Consider the following 13667-nt stretch of genomic DNA (forward strand, 5'->3'; position numbering starts at 1 on the left):
AATCTGTGTCTTGGCCACCACATCAAATGTGTACCCCTTTTCGCCAGTATCAGCACTCATCTTTTCCAGAGCGAATGAATATGAATAGCAATGGTAATCAAAGGGGGCGGGGGAGGATGAGTACCACAAAGCTCAGGGACAGAGACTCATTCTTACTGCATACATCTGGAGTGTAAGACACAAAGGTAAGCACACTGCTTCCCTCATTGATGATGGTATACAGCTACGTATTTGTCTTTTACTGTGGAATTTTCTTCTTCTGTCACCTTCTCCCTTTCATCTGGCCCTTAGGATATTTCCATGAAGACAAGCATGCCTAGTTGGTAGAGACTACCTAATTATGTGGAGAATACCTCTTAAATGATCACTGATTATGAGGGGAGGACGTTGCAGTGCAAGGTGTTAAGCCCCCGCTTTGAATGACCGCATCTCATATCAGAGTCTGAGCTACTCTGCTTCTGATCCAGCTACCAGCTAATGTGTCTGGGAGGGCAGCAGATGATGGTCCAAGTCCTTGGGTTGCTGCCACCCACATGGGAGACTCGGATGCAGTTCTGGACTCCTGGCTCATCCTGGCTCAGCCCCAGCTGTTGCTGGCATCTGGGGAGTGAACCAGCTGATGGAAGAGCTCTCTTTCTCTGTCTCTCCCTCTCTTTCTCTCTCTGCCACTCTGCCTTTTCAAATAAGTAAATATTTTGTAAAAAAGCATCACTACTTTTGAATGATAGTGATCAAGAATGAGAGAAAATTGTGAGACTTGGAGAATTACTATGATTCACCTCAAAGAAACTACTAAAACTTGTAAGTTGTTAACCAAATAGAATATTGGGGCAAGGATGGAGAGGTGATCCCATCTATGCAAAACTTAATTTGCTAACAATATCCCCAATCGTGAAGTGTATTCATGACACATGTAAGATATTTGTTATATTACTCCCCAATAGTGGTTTGTCTTAAAGAATAGAACATAAAGGATGCTTTGCCTTTCAACCTTCAAAGAGTCCTTTTCTACTTCTATTATTCTCCTCTCGCAAAGATACTACAGAATTGATTTTTACTTCTCTTTCTGTCTTATTGAGGACTGAGGGCTGTATAAAGGACCTGGGTATTTGGGGAAGAGATTGGACTTGTGTGACAGTCTCATTGCTGTGTATCTTACCCTGTGAGATAGGGATTTTAATGAGGGCACTAAGGCAGAGCACTGAGTCCAACACAAAACCGCTGGACTGTTCTGATTGTAAACTCACTCTCTTTGTCACACCAGACTGCCTTGCTATATCCATATGGTGGTTGGTCTGTCCAAGTCTGGCTCTCATCCGTGAATGCCCATTTTGGAACTCTCCTCTCTGTCTTTCCCTTTCTTTCTGTCTCTCCCTCTCTCTCTGCCATTCTGCTTCTTAATAAATAAATACATGGATTTTAAAAAAAAAAATGACTATTTTTCACTTTGCATTTATGTTCTGCCTCTGATGAGTGTTCCTTTTCATATAATTTAGATCTTACTTAGATCCCTAAATTGATGATGGCAAGACCCTGAAGGAAGGGATGTTGGCTTAAGCCTCTTTGAAGGTCTCTATTTCATGTTTAGGACTTTGCACAGATTAGTTGCTCAATGAACTCTTGTGAAACACATGTGTGAAGAGAACGCTTCACAAGTATTTCCCAATTGTCCCCATCCACCATTTAAATGGAAATAACAGTATCTCATTTTTTCCAAATTCCTGCAAAAAGGTTAACTTCTGGTAAATAAAAATTTTCCAAGATATGAATGAGTAATCAAGGCTTAATTTATTCCAACAGTCCCAATAACTGCTTGTCTGCTTTTCCATAGGGTTCTGATTTTCTGTGTTATAGAAATATGTGGGGATTTCAGTCCAGGTTAAAGGGGGAACACTTCTCTTATGGGAGGCTGAAAGTTTCACCATGTTCATTCTTTCACACAGTAGGGCTGCCACAGTGAATGCCACCGTACTTCCTTTTCTTAAAAAAACTTTTTTTGTTTTTATTTTAATTTTTACTTTTTAACAGATTCAGTGTACTTTGTGGATAGAATTCTGGGAACATAATGATAGTCCCTTGCCCCCCCCCAACCCCCTTCCTTGTCCCTTTCTTTCTTTTTTTTTAAATTCACATTACAGTAAAAACGTTTAAAGATTGATTTATTTATTTGACAGTCAAAGTTACAGAGAAGCAGAGGCAGAGGTAGCGGCAAAGACAGAGAGAGAGAGAGAGAGAGAGAGAGAGACAGGTCTTCCATCTGCTGGTTCACTCCCCAGATGATTGTAACAACAAGAACTGTGCCAATCTGAAGCCAGAAGCCAGGAGCTTCTTCCAGGTCTCCCACCTGGGTGCAGGGACCCAAGGACTTGGGCCATGTTCTGCTGCTTTCCCAGGCCATAGCAGAGAGCTGGATTGGAAGTGTAGTAGCCAGGACTTGAATTGGCGCCCATATGGGATGCCGGTACTGCAGGTAGTGACTTTACCCTCTAAGCCACAGTACCAGGCCCCCAACAATAAAAAGGCTTAATACTTCACCAAATAAGAAGTTTAACAAAAAGCAAAAAGACTCTAGTTTAGTGGGAATATAGACAATGGCTATAAATAATAATTGAATGGAAAAATGACCATTTCAACCATATACAGTAAATTTTAAAGTATAATCACAGAGGGGCTGGTGCTGTGGTACACAGGGTTAAAGCCTTAGCGTGCATCCCATATGGGTGCCAGTTCGAGTCCTGGCTGCTCCTCTTCCGATCCGGCTCTCTGCTATGGCCTGGGAAAGCAGCGGAGGATGGCCCAAATCCTTGGGCCCCTACACTCATGTGGGAGACCCAGAAGAAGCTCCTGGCTCCTGGCTTCGGATCAGCTCAGCTCTAGCCACTGTAGTCATTTGGGGGAGTGAACTAGTGGAATGGAAGACCTCTCTCTCTCTTTCTGGCTCTACCTCTCTCTGTAACTCTTTCAAATAAATAATAAAAATTCTTTAAAAAAAGTATAATCACAGATTATTAAAAATATAGTAGTAAAACATTCTTAACCATTGGTTTGAAAAAGGTATAAACAAAGTTATACAAAATTATATGTGCAGCATTACTGATACACACAGACATTTCTTTATTCTATCTTTCTTGGGGTTTTTTTGTTTGTTTGTTTCCTTTTAAAATTTTAGTTCCCATATACAATGGAGGACATGTGGTACTTGTCTTTCGGGTCTGGCTTATTGCACTCAACTTAATGTCCTCTAGTTGCATTCATTTTGCTATATATGGTAGAATTTTATTTTTTTTATAGCTGAATAATATTCCATTGTATATATAAACCACATTTTCTTTATCCATTCCTTTGACGACAGACAACTTGGTTGATTCTAAATTTTGGCCATGTGGACAGTGCCACTATGAACATGGTGATGCAGGTATCATGTTGATACATTGTGTTCAAGTCTTTTGGGTCTATGTGCAGTTGGGGGATTGCTGGATTATATGGCAAGTCTATCTCTAGTTTTTAAAGAAATCTCCACACCATTTTCCACAGTGGCTTCACTAATTTGCATTCCCACCAAAAGAGTGTAAGTGTTCCCTTTTCTCCACATCCTTGCCAGCATTTATTACTCTGGGAATGCCACCATATTGTCTATGCTATTTCTTCCCTTTTCTCTTTTCTCTAAGCTATTCTATTCTTCATACCTTCACACTTTGCTTCTCTCTATCATTTCAAGATGAGAGGCTGGCCTGATTTTTGCATTGTTGTTACCGCTTTCCAGAGTGCTCCCATAAGGGAAGACCCACAACCAGTCTTGCATTTCCTTTGATGATGGCTGGCTGGGTTCAGTCTTTGTCTGGGTATTTCCCCACAATAGAAATTCTCAGGGTAGCTCTGTAAAACCCAGGTTCATCTCTGTAATCAACACAATTCACTTCATTAACTTAATTTAGGTTCTCATAATTTTCAATAAATTTCTTTCCAAAATATCACTTATAAGACTCATAGCTTCCTATCGAGTTTAAGCACTTTTTCATCTATTTAATTCCAGGAATTGGATTTCTTCACAGACATAATTGTCCAACTTCATGTCTAAATGATTTAAGATTGAGCTTTTCAATCTGACATGATGGGCTAGAAAACCAAGTCCCTGTTCTCCATGTAAACAATTGCTGGAGATACCTGTGCAATCAATTTTCTTGACTCCAACAGATGGGAAAGTAAGTGATTGAATCCCAGGAACCCTCCTCTGATCCTCTCCCCCACCAACAGCTTGGTAAGTTACTCTGAGTCATTTGCATTTTTGCAGTATTAACCGATTTGTATTGCCATACTACATTTTTAAAGTCAAGTAAAAATGTTGGAATAATTTGGCAGTGGAAATGATTTCTAGCTCTCTGATTTAAATAAGGGAGAAGGAAAGCCATTCGTCTCATACCCATCCTTGGGCAGAAAATGCATCTTTAAGAAATTATGGCAGAGAATAGCTCCATTTGGAAAGCATTCAAATTAATTTCTTACATGTCATACTTAACACCAATTACGCATATTCTTTTCTCTTTGTATTATCCTCAGAATTCTTCCTGAGAAGTAACTTTAATCTTCTTTCTGCGTTGTTTCCAAGCCTATATTAAAGTAACCCGTTTTTTTTTCAAATTCCAGAATGATAAATTAATTAGCAAGCAAAAATGAAGTTTAGAAATTAAACTTCTTTTCATATTCAATTTTCTCAAGACCCCCAGACCTGTAGGCAACATTTATGGGACCTCTGAAAAAAACTTCATTCCATACTGTGTTGTGGTTTCCAGAAAGACAAAATACATTTTGGGCCATATCAACTTGAACAACATACTGGGGGATTTAGATCTCTTCTTATGACCCTTCGGTGGGAGATTTCATCGTTCTTGAAGTCCAGAGTCATGGCTATTTTCATAGCCTAGAGGACAAAGGAATTTGATAGGAAATACCTCTGACAATTGTGGAATTCAGGATTAGAATGGTGTAAGTACATGATTTATCTCCTTCATTTTAAAGATTAGGAAAATGTTATGCAAACTTAACTATGGGTCAAGCTGTGGGTTTGTACAGGTCTGGTTCGGTTTCCCTGTTAGTACTTTTCTCTAAGGCACTGTTCTCTAAATAGGAGCTCTGGAATGTGTGATCCAGTTTCATTCAGCTTGGTCTGAATTTCAATTAATTGCTTCCTCTTAAAACTGCACCCTCCACCCCAGTCCTGGTGTCCTTCAATACCAAAATTCCTTCCTTTCTGACTTCTGCTTTCCTCTCTTTCTTTCCCTCCTGTCTTCTTTTCTTTCTCTCTGGTGGCTTTCTTACTAAAAGCACTGATATTTTTGCAGCTTAGGAGATGGACATTTCTCTGGATTGTGACCTCCAACTCGGGTCTTTCCTGTCCTTCCCAGGACCCACCCGACATCCCTGTCTAAACCTCGTCACCCTCTTCATCCTCTTTGGTTGCTAGCCCAAGAGAACAAGGCACACAAATCTTGCTACTAACAAATACAAGCAAAAGATGGTTCCCTTTGTTTTATACAGATTTCGATAAAAGTGTTTATTTACACGTGAAATGATATCAAAAGCAAGTTGGTCCAGATGAAGAAAGCAAAGGCAAGAATAAAGCAAGATTATTATTAAGACAGGGATGACAATGATGATTATGTCAATGATGATAACCCTCCCTGACATTCCTATGCTTTTTTCTAGAAGCAAAACCCTTTCTAGTTCACTATCTCATCCCATCATCACAAACCTGAGAGATGAGTTAGGTTGATGTTATTATTGGCATTTTATATAGAAGCCAAGGCTTGGGTAAATGAACTCATGTGCCCCAAGACTCCACTCCAGGAAAGGAGATGAAATCAGGGTCTAGACCAATATTTTAGGACTCTGAGACCTGGACTGGGCTGCTCCTCTGGAATGCAGTCTGATCAGGGGTTGAGTCAAAAGATATCCCACATTAGCAGGTAATAAGGTAATTAAACTATCACCCTATACCCAAGGTTTGGGTAAACACAGGGGAAAAACAGATGATGACAGGCCAATAAAACCTGGGAACTGTTCACTAAAGGAGATTGTGTAATCGCACCTTAATGGAGGGCTTACCTGAAGCAACAGGTTCCTAGCTGCTCCCTAAAGCATTCCAAGACACATTTCCAGAAGACTATTTGGCAATATTATCAGAAACACCAAAGATATAATTTAGCAAATTACTCAGCATCTCCTCATTTGTGAATAATGTCTTCCTTGTTTGTGAATAATGGAGTTTGGGGAGGGTTAAATAATGTTCTGTAAAGTGCCTGGCACTGAAGTTACACTCAAAAAATATCACCAGCATTTTACGTTTAATGGTAATATTTTGACTTGTAAGAGGAAATAGCAACCACAAAGATTTAGCGACAAAGGTTGGTTGCTATTTTTATAAACAGCACTGAAACGTTGGAAACAAGCTATTGTCCAGCAACAGGGAATTAGTAGAATATATGTGATATTTCTCAAATATTAGAGAGTCATTAAAAAAGACATAAAATATGTTATTACATGATAAGATGTTCATGACTTATTGTATTTTAAAAAGCAAGCTATAAATTGTTAAGTACAGTACAGTGTGTTTTTGTATACATACATAGAAATATAGATAAAAATCAGGATGGGTTTATATTATTATGTTAGCAATGATCAACCCCAGAAGAGAGAATTATGAATGATTTTTATTTTCTTTTTGCTAATTTATATTTACATTTTCCAGTAGACATGTACTTCATGTAAAATAGACTTATATTTATTTTTAAGCTTCAAGCTTTCTTACCTCCCCTTGTCTTCCTCAGTTGATTAGGCCCCTTGAGACAGACAACATTCACTGAAGTCAATTAACAAGTGTTTTTGGTGGTGGCCTAGGCTCTTTCCAGGCACTGGATGGAGAGGTAAACAAGGTGAACAAAATTGCCTAACAACTTTAGTGGAGGAAAGACCCTAAACAAACAACTAAAGAAGGACAGTAGATCCCACACTCAGATGGGATAGGAATTTCGGGGGAAGTGGTGAGTTACAATTCCCAGGAATATGCCCGCCCTACCCCTCCAAGTCCCTTACAATCACAGCTTCTACGTCACTTATTTGGGTAAAGGCTGCTTATCTCAGGTAACATGCTGTGTCAATATTGGTAATTTATACCCTGGTATGAGTCATTTCCTGAGAGCAGATTATCTGACCTTGAAGGGAAGAGAGCTGGGAATGAAAGTACACTGAAGAAGAGATGGGCTGAAGGAGTATGGTTTCACAGATTCCCACCTTCAGAAATGTGAGGACATGAACTTAGGGTGGGGTAGGGTGGAGCCTGAGTGTGCAATAGCCACCCCAGTGGAGAATGGGCATGCTGGTAGGTTCCCACTTCTTCACACACTGAATCAGTCTTGATTCTGAGACCTTTTCCATAGATTACAAAACAAACATCAACATCCCTCCTCTTTCTCTTGTCTTTCCTCTTCCTCCCTGCCCCTATCCCATCTTCCTCTTCTGTTTTTCAAATGCTAATCTACGTTTTAAAGCTTGATCTTCCCCTCATGACATCACTTGTTTCAACCCAAGTCCAGCCAGAAAGTTTCCCGATTCTCTGACATCACTTCATCAGATGACATTTCTCCACGTACTCTCATGCAGTTATAATTTTTGTAGATATAGGCATAGAGCACATGTAAACACTCCACCCCTTTTATGAGAGTCAATGATCACTAAGGTCAAGGGGAATGTCTATGGATCTTTGGTTCCATAACAACATTAAATAGACATACAAACAAAATCATTCCATTATGCTTGATTTCCATTCTCATCTTTGGCCCTCAACACATAGAAAGAGGTGAAACCTTGGGTCTGGAAGAATTTGAGACATTGAGCTGGTATTTAATCAAAGGGTGATTGAGGGATTCTAGCTGCCAATCTGACTGAGTTGGTGAGGCTAATACTGTGATAATTGTATGATAATCTTGGATGTATTCAAAGGATCTTGGTTTCCAGAGGGAAAGGCACAACCAGAAGAAGAGAAACATGCGTGGATGGCAAGACATTGAAAAAACAAGCTAGAGTTTAACAAATGAGTTGAATCCCATGTTCCAGTTGCGTACCTGGTAGGATTATCACCCCTGCCCCTCAGTGTAGATTCAATTGTCTTTAAAAGCTCTTGAGTTCCAGTAAGGAGAGAGGCTTGAATGCCTGGCATGTGTATTTATAGTCTGTTAGAGACAGGAGAGCGATCACATTAATTCTAGAGTGTATCTCCTTCTCTCCCATAACCTAAATAAACTTCACCCAGCCGTGTGGTATTCTAATCCCTCCCTCACTGTTGCTGTATCCACCACTTTTTATTGTTTCCTTAGCAACTGCACAGCAAGAAGAGCAGGACAGAGAAGCTATGAAAGGAGCAACAATAAACAAAATGAATTTTAACAAAGGTATGTGGCTGGCAGAAACAACACAGTGGAGGGTGGAGGGGTTTGATCTCACATTGACATTTTTAGTATTTCTCAGCTTGCTCTCTCCTAACACCCTTGATTGTGTTAGTTCTTACATCTGTACTGGGTGGATAGAGTCAGCAATGATGACTGCCAATTTTTGGAAGGCTAGCTTGAAGAAAGAAAAAGAATTAAAAGTGACTTTTCCTAAGTCATGAAGTTTGACTCAAATTATTTTTGAGACATTTCATATTTTTGTCTGTCATTATTATCTATTTTCAGTATTCCAATATTCCAGTGATATGAGGCAACACTCCCAGAGTAAGTAACATTCATTGTCTTCTAAGAAGGTCCAGTCTTACTCCTTGCTATCATTGAGACATCTGGTCTTTTTATTTTATTTATTTTTTTTGACAATTTCCTAACTTTCTTCCTCTTGGCATACTTTATTTCCTTGTTGGGGTCTTTTGTTATTGATGCTGTTTAGTTCCCTATAAAGAGCGAATAGATTATAGGATATATGTCTATGCAGATTCATGAAACAATTCTCAAAGATTATATAAGAAATTATATCTTTTCTTTCTTTTTCTTTTCTCTTTCTTTCTTTCTTTCTTTCTCTCTTTCTCTCTTTCTCTCTCTCTCTCTTTCTTCTTTCCTAATGTCATTCAACATTTATTGAGTTTTAGGCACTGACATAGGTGTTTAGAATACTGAACAGATGAAAAACCTCTGTTTACATTCTAGTAGGGTACAGACAATAAATACTCAAAACAGTAAATTAAATAGATTCCAAGTGAGAAAGTGATTATTACTGTGAAAAAAAGTGAAGATAAGTGGGAGGGTGTGTGGTATCCAAAATTTAAGTTAAAATAGGGTTTGCTGATGGGTCACACTGAGGTGACATTTGACCAAAGGGTTGAAGGAGTACAGATCTGGATCTTTTGGGTGTTTAAGGAGGGGTACTCTAGATAGATAGGACAAGCTGTGGCCAAGGTCTTAGGTTGGAGGAATAGTGCCTGGCACATTGCAGAGAATGAGCAGAAGCTTAGGTTGGACCACGTGGTGTTCAGGAAAGAGAGCATGTCGAGGCTAAGATGAGGCAGTGATCTTCTATATATAAAGATAGTTGAAAATGTATCTTAATGTGAATGGGATGGGAGAGGGGAGGGTTGCAGGTGGGAGGGAAGTTATGGGGGGGAAGCCATTGTAATGCAAAAGCTGTACTTTGGAAATTTATATTTATTAAATAAAAGTTTTTTTAAAAAAGGAAATACATAGGCAAAAAAAAGTAATTGTGTTTGTCAACTTCTCATTACTCTTTCTTTCTTCACCAAAATACCAAAGACAAGCTAGTTATGAAGGAAGGGGGTTTATTCAGTTCATAGTTTTGGATGTCTATAGCTTAAAATTGGGCAAGCCTGATTGGTTCAGCTGTCTAGGGGAGGCCAGCATAAGGCAATGGGGGAATATGTGTGGAGGAGTGATTACACGGTGATCTGTAAAGCAGAGAGAAAGTGACTAGGGCCAACTCAGGCTTATGTAATCAACACAATTGCAAGAACTAGCTTCTGAGGGAAGCCTCTGCTGACCTAACTAGGGCCACCTCCCAAACATCATAATTAGATGAAGTCTCCAGCCTCCCAGAACCACCAACTTGTGACCCTGGAGTGTGAAGTCCTAAATGACTTTGGGAGCTAATTCATATTCAAGGTATAGCAGTAATGTTTTCCTGGAGGGCAAGGAAAGACGGGAGAGGAGGAGAGTCTGGACTTTAAAGGTAGATGTCCATTTCCATGGTGTTGCAAACACCATTGTTGTTTTTGTGGCTGGAAAACCAAACCCAGTAACATATCTGTGAAAAGATTATCCCTGATGCTCACTTGACTTACTCTCCTCTCCAGAGTTTAAATACTGGTGGGACTTATTGAGCAATTTGTCCCTCGCCTGTTCCCCAATCTCCGAAGCAGATCTTTGGCTGTCTATGTTGTTTTCTCTTTGTGATCTGTCAAGTGCTTGGTGCCATACAGAATCATGTGTACTTTTGGCCTTATATGTATTAAACACAACTAGAGAAGAAAACCTCATTTTGGAACACTTTTGCTGTCTGGCAGCCTCCTGGTTATAGAGGAATGCCTTGAGCAATTTGGGCAGTTTTATGGTTGTGGCTACTCACTTGCTTCTTAATATGTAGTGTCACCAACAGAAAAAAAGACTCTCTGAGCCATGAGAGGGAAGCTCAGAGATGGACCTGTAAACATTTCCTCCCCCTTGCAATTTTGCTCCTACTTTCCTGACAACTGTTTGCTTTCTTCCTAGCAATTGCAGATCTAATGAAGCAGAGACAAGGATCACTGAGATGGTGCCTGCTCTGTCATGTGCCTGAGGTCCTCCACGGTTCTTCAGCTCTGCTCAAAGAATTATCACTGTGAGAGGAAGGAATGCTTTCCAAAATGCAAAGAATTATGTAGCAACTGTTTACCCATTCCATGGTGAACGGCACTGGGGCGGGAGGTTGGGAGGGAGTGGTAGGGGCATCTTAGGGAGGGGCAATGTGCTATCCACATTCTGCATAAAAATAGACCCCAAATGTGTACAAATATTTGTCACCCACACTGAGAAACCTGTCAATCCTCACCACAGAGCCTTGGAAAGGAGGACACAAATAAATGGTGAGAAGGACTTCCTCCCACCTGTCTTACCCAGAAGCCATCCTAGAGGGAAGGTTTCTCATTCTTAGGCCAAGATCTAAGTTTTCAAAATTTATTAAAAAAATTTTTTTGCATCTTTGCATCAGATTTTGTTCTGTGTCCTGTTTACTCTGCTTAAATGCAAATGTAAATAAGGCACACAGTGTCACTCCCCAGGAACCCCAGATTCACTTGGCATGAGGAATGCATCATACCCAGGAGGCAGGATAAACCCCCTGCCAGATGTGACCTGTTCTCCATTGTCTTTGCCAACACTTGCTGGGTACCTCTGTTAATGCCAGTTGTCCAGAGGAATTCCCATTCCACGCTCCCATTCTCCACTGAGTTCTTATCTGGCAGCCTTCTTGCTACCCTTTCCTGTTGTAAACCTTTTCTGTTCTAGTGGTTTCTGCTGACTTCAAAAGTTCCCTTCAGTTTGAATATTCTTGCCACTGAGAAGTGCTCAAGGTGACAGATATGTTATTTACCTGGAGTTGATCTTCACTCAGTGAAGTATATACTGAAACATCAGGTGTACCTTGCAAATATGTGTGAGTGATATGCATCAGTCAAAACCAAAATGTAACAATTGCTCTTCTAGTGATTGGAAATGAGCTCTATATTTGTGTGCTTTCTCAAAAGATATTTCAGTTGTTGGGCCTGGGATAAACATTGTATAAGCACTTAGAGCAGTATGCCTTCAACTAGTCCTCACAGAGAAGGATGACTTTGTTCACCCCCAGCTGTCCATTAGGCTTGTCTCAACGTACTTTTCTTTCTTGTCTTTTTTTCCTTTCAAAATATGTAAATTCACCTGTTGCCAAATCCTTAAAGTAACTTCCTTAGATTTTCTTATTTGTGACATGTGTCCTAATAACATCTCTCAACTCTCTTTGTGATTTAACTTACTTTTCTGCCCATTTTTCTCATGGATTGTAAACACTGAAACCAAAGAGCTGGTTTCTCCATCCATTCGTTCTAACTGGGGCCATATTTCTCTGGTACTAAAATGAAATTAAATTATGTTCTCAAAGAGTTTTCTGGGTCTGAAAACTTGAGTACCCTTTCATATTGCCTTGGTTTATTCACTGACAAATTTTGAACTATAACTCCAAGGCATAATCAATTTTATCTCCAATGTTTACTCACCAAATAATCTATTTGTTATTGACACAACTCTTGGACTGCATAGCCGCTGGTTCCCACAATTTATCTTCCCAGTGTTTTTGTCCTCAGTTTTGTATTTAATCCACTTATGACCCCAATTAATAAAATAGGAATACTAAGACAATTTTAAAAGGGAATATTAGAGATTAAAAACACTGTAACAGAAATGAAGAATGCTCTTGATGTACTTTTTTAAGATTTATTTATTTATTTTAAAGTCAGAGTTACACAGAGAGAGGAGAGGCAGAGAGAGATTGGTCTTCCATCCGCTGGTTCACTCCCCAATTGGCCACAATGGCTGGAACTGTGCCGATCCAAAGCCAGGAGCCAGGAGCTTCTTCTGGGTCTCCCACACGAGTGCAGGGGCCCAAGGACTTAGGCCATCGTCTACTGCTTTCCCAGGCCCCAGCAGAGAGCTGAATTGGAAGTGGAGCAGCCGGGTCTCGAACCGGCACCCATATGGGTTGCTGGCGCTTCAGTCCAGGGCGTTAACCCACTGCACCACAGCGCCGGCCTCTTGATGTACTTATTAGTAGAATGGACAAAGCTAAGGAAAAATCTCTAAGCTTGAGGATGTCTCATAGAAACTTCTAAAACTGAAAAGCAAAGATAAAACAGGTTGAAAACTAAACTAGAACAGAATTTCCAAGAACTGTTGGGCAACTAAAAGGGTGTAACATGTATAATGAGAATACTAGGAAGAGAAGGAGAGAGGACAGAAGAAATACCTGAGGCAGTAATGCCTGAAAATTTCCCTCAACTTAATGTCAGGCAACAAACCACAGATCCAGAAAGTACAGAGAACACCAAGCAGAATAAATATAACAACAATGCAACAGTAACACTTAGGCATATCATTTTCAAATTGTGCAAAATCAGGATCTAGAAAAAATTCTGAAAGGAGTCAAAGGCAAAAGAAGAAAATAGCTTGCAGAAAATTATAATAGAAGTAGCAAAGAAATAGTGACAAAGAAAATTGTAATAAGCTTCTCATCAGGAATTGTATGAGAAAAGTACAGACTAAAATACTTGTGATTGAGAAAAGATTTCCATCAACCTAGAATTTGTACTCTGAAAAACTGTCCTTCAGTGGTGAAGGGGAAATGAAGATCTCAGACAAAAAAATGTTGAGGATGCATTTAATGCAAAATCTACTTTGGGAGAAATATTAAAATAAGTTCTTTAGAAACAGAAAATTATATAGGTAAGAAACTCTTATCTATATAAAGAAAGGAAGAGCACTGGAGGAGAAATCATTGAAGATAAAATAATAATTTTAATTTCCTATTTATTAATCTAACTGAAGTTTTTCAAAGTAACAATAGGAACAATACATTTGATTATGTGTGCTTACACATAAACATATGCT

General features: G+C 39.5%; 1 long non-coding RNA gene across 1 annotated transcript; it reads left to right on the plus strand.

Moving 5' to 3' along the window:
* The first annotated feature begins 3963 nt into the window (after positions 1-3963).
* LOC127493032 (uncharacterized) lies at positions 3964-8953 on the plus strand. Its single transcript, XR_011389011.1, has 3 exons — positions 3964-8120; positions 8370-8444; positions 8727-8953. It is a non-coding gene; the product is annotated as an uncharacterized lncRNA (long non-coding RNA).
* Positions 8954-13667: the final 4714 nt, after the last annotated feature.

Source organism: Oryctolagus cuniculus, chromosome 5 (genome assembly GCF_964237555.1).
Source record: "Oryctolagus cuniculus chromosome 5, mOryCun1.1, whole genome shotgun sequence".
NCBI classification, from domain to species: Eukaryota; Metazoa; Chordata; class Mammalia; order Lagomorpha; family Leporidae; genus Oryctolagus; species Oryctolagus cuniculus.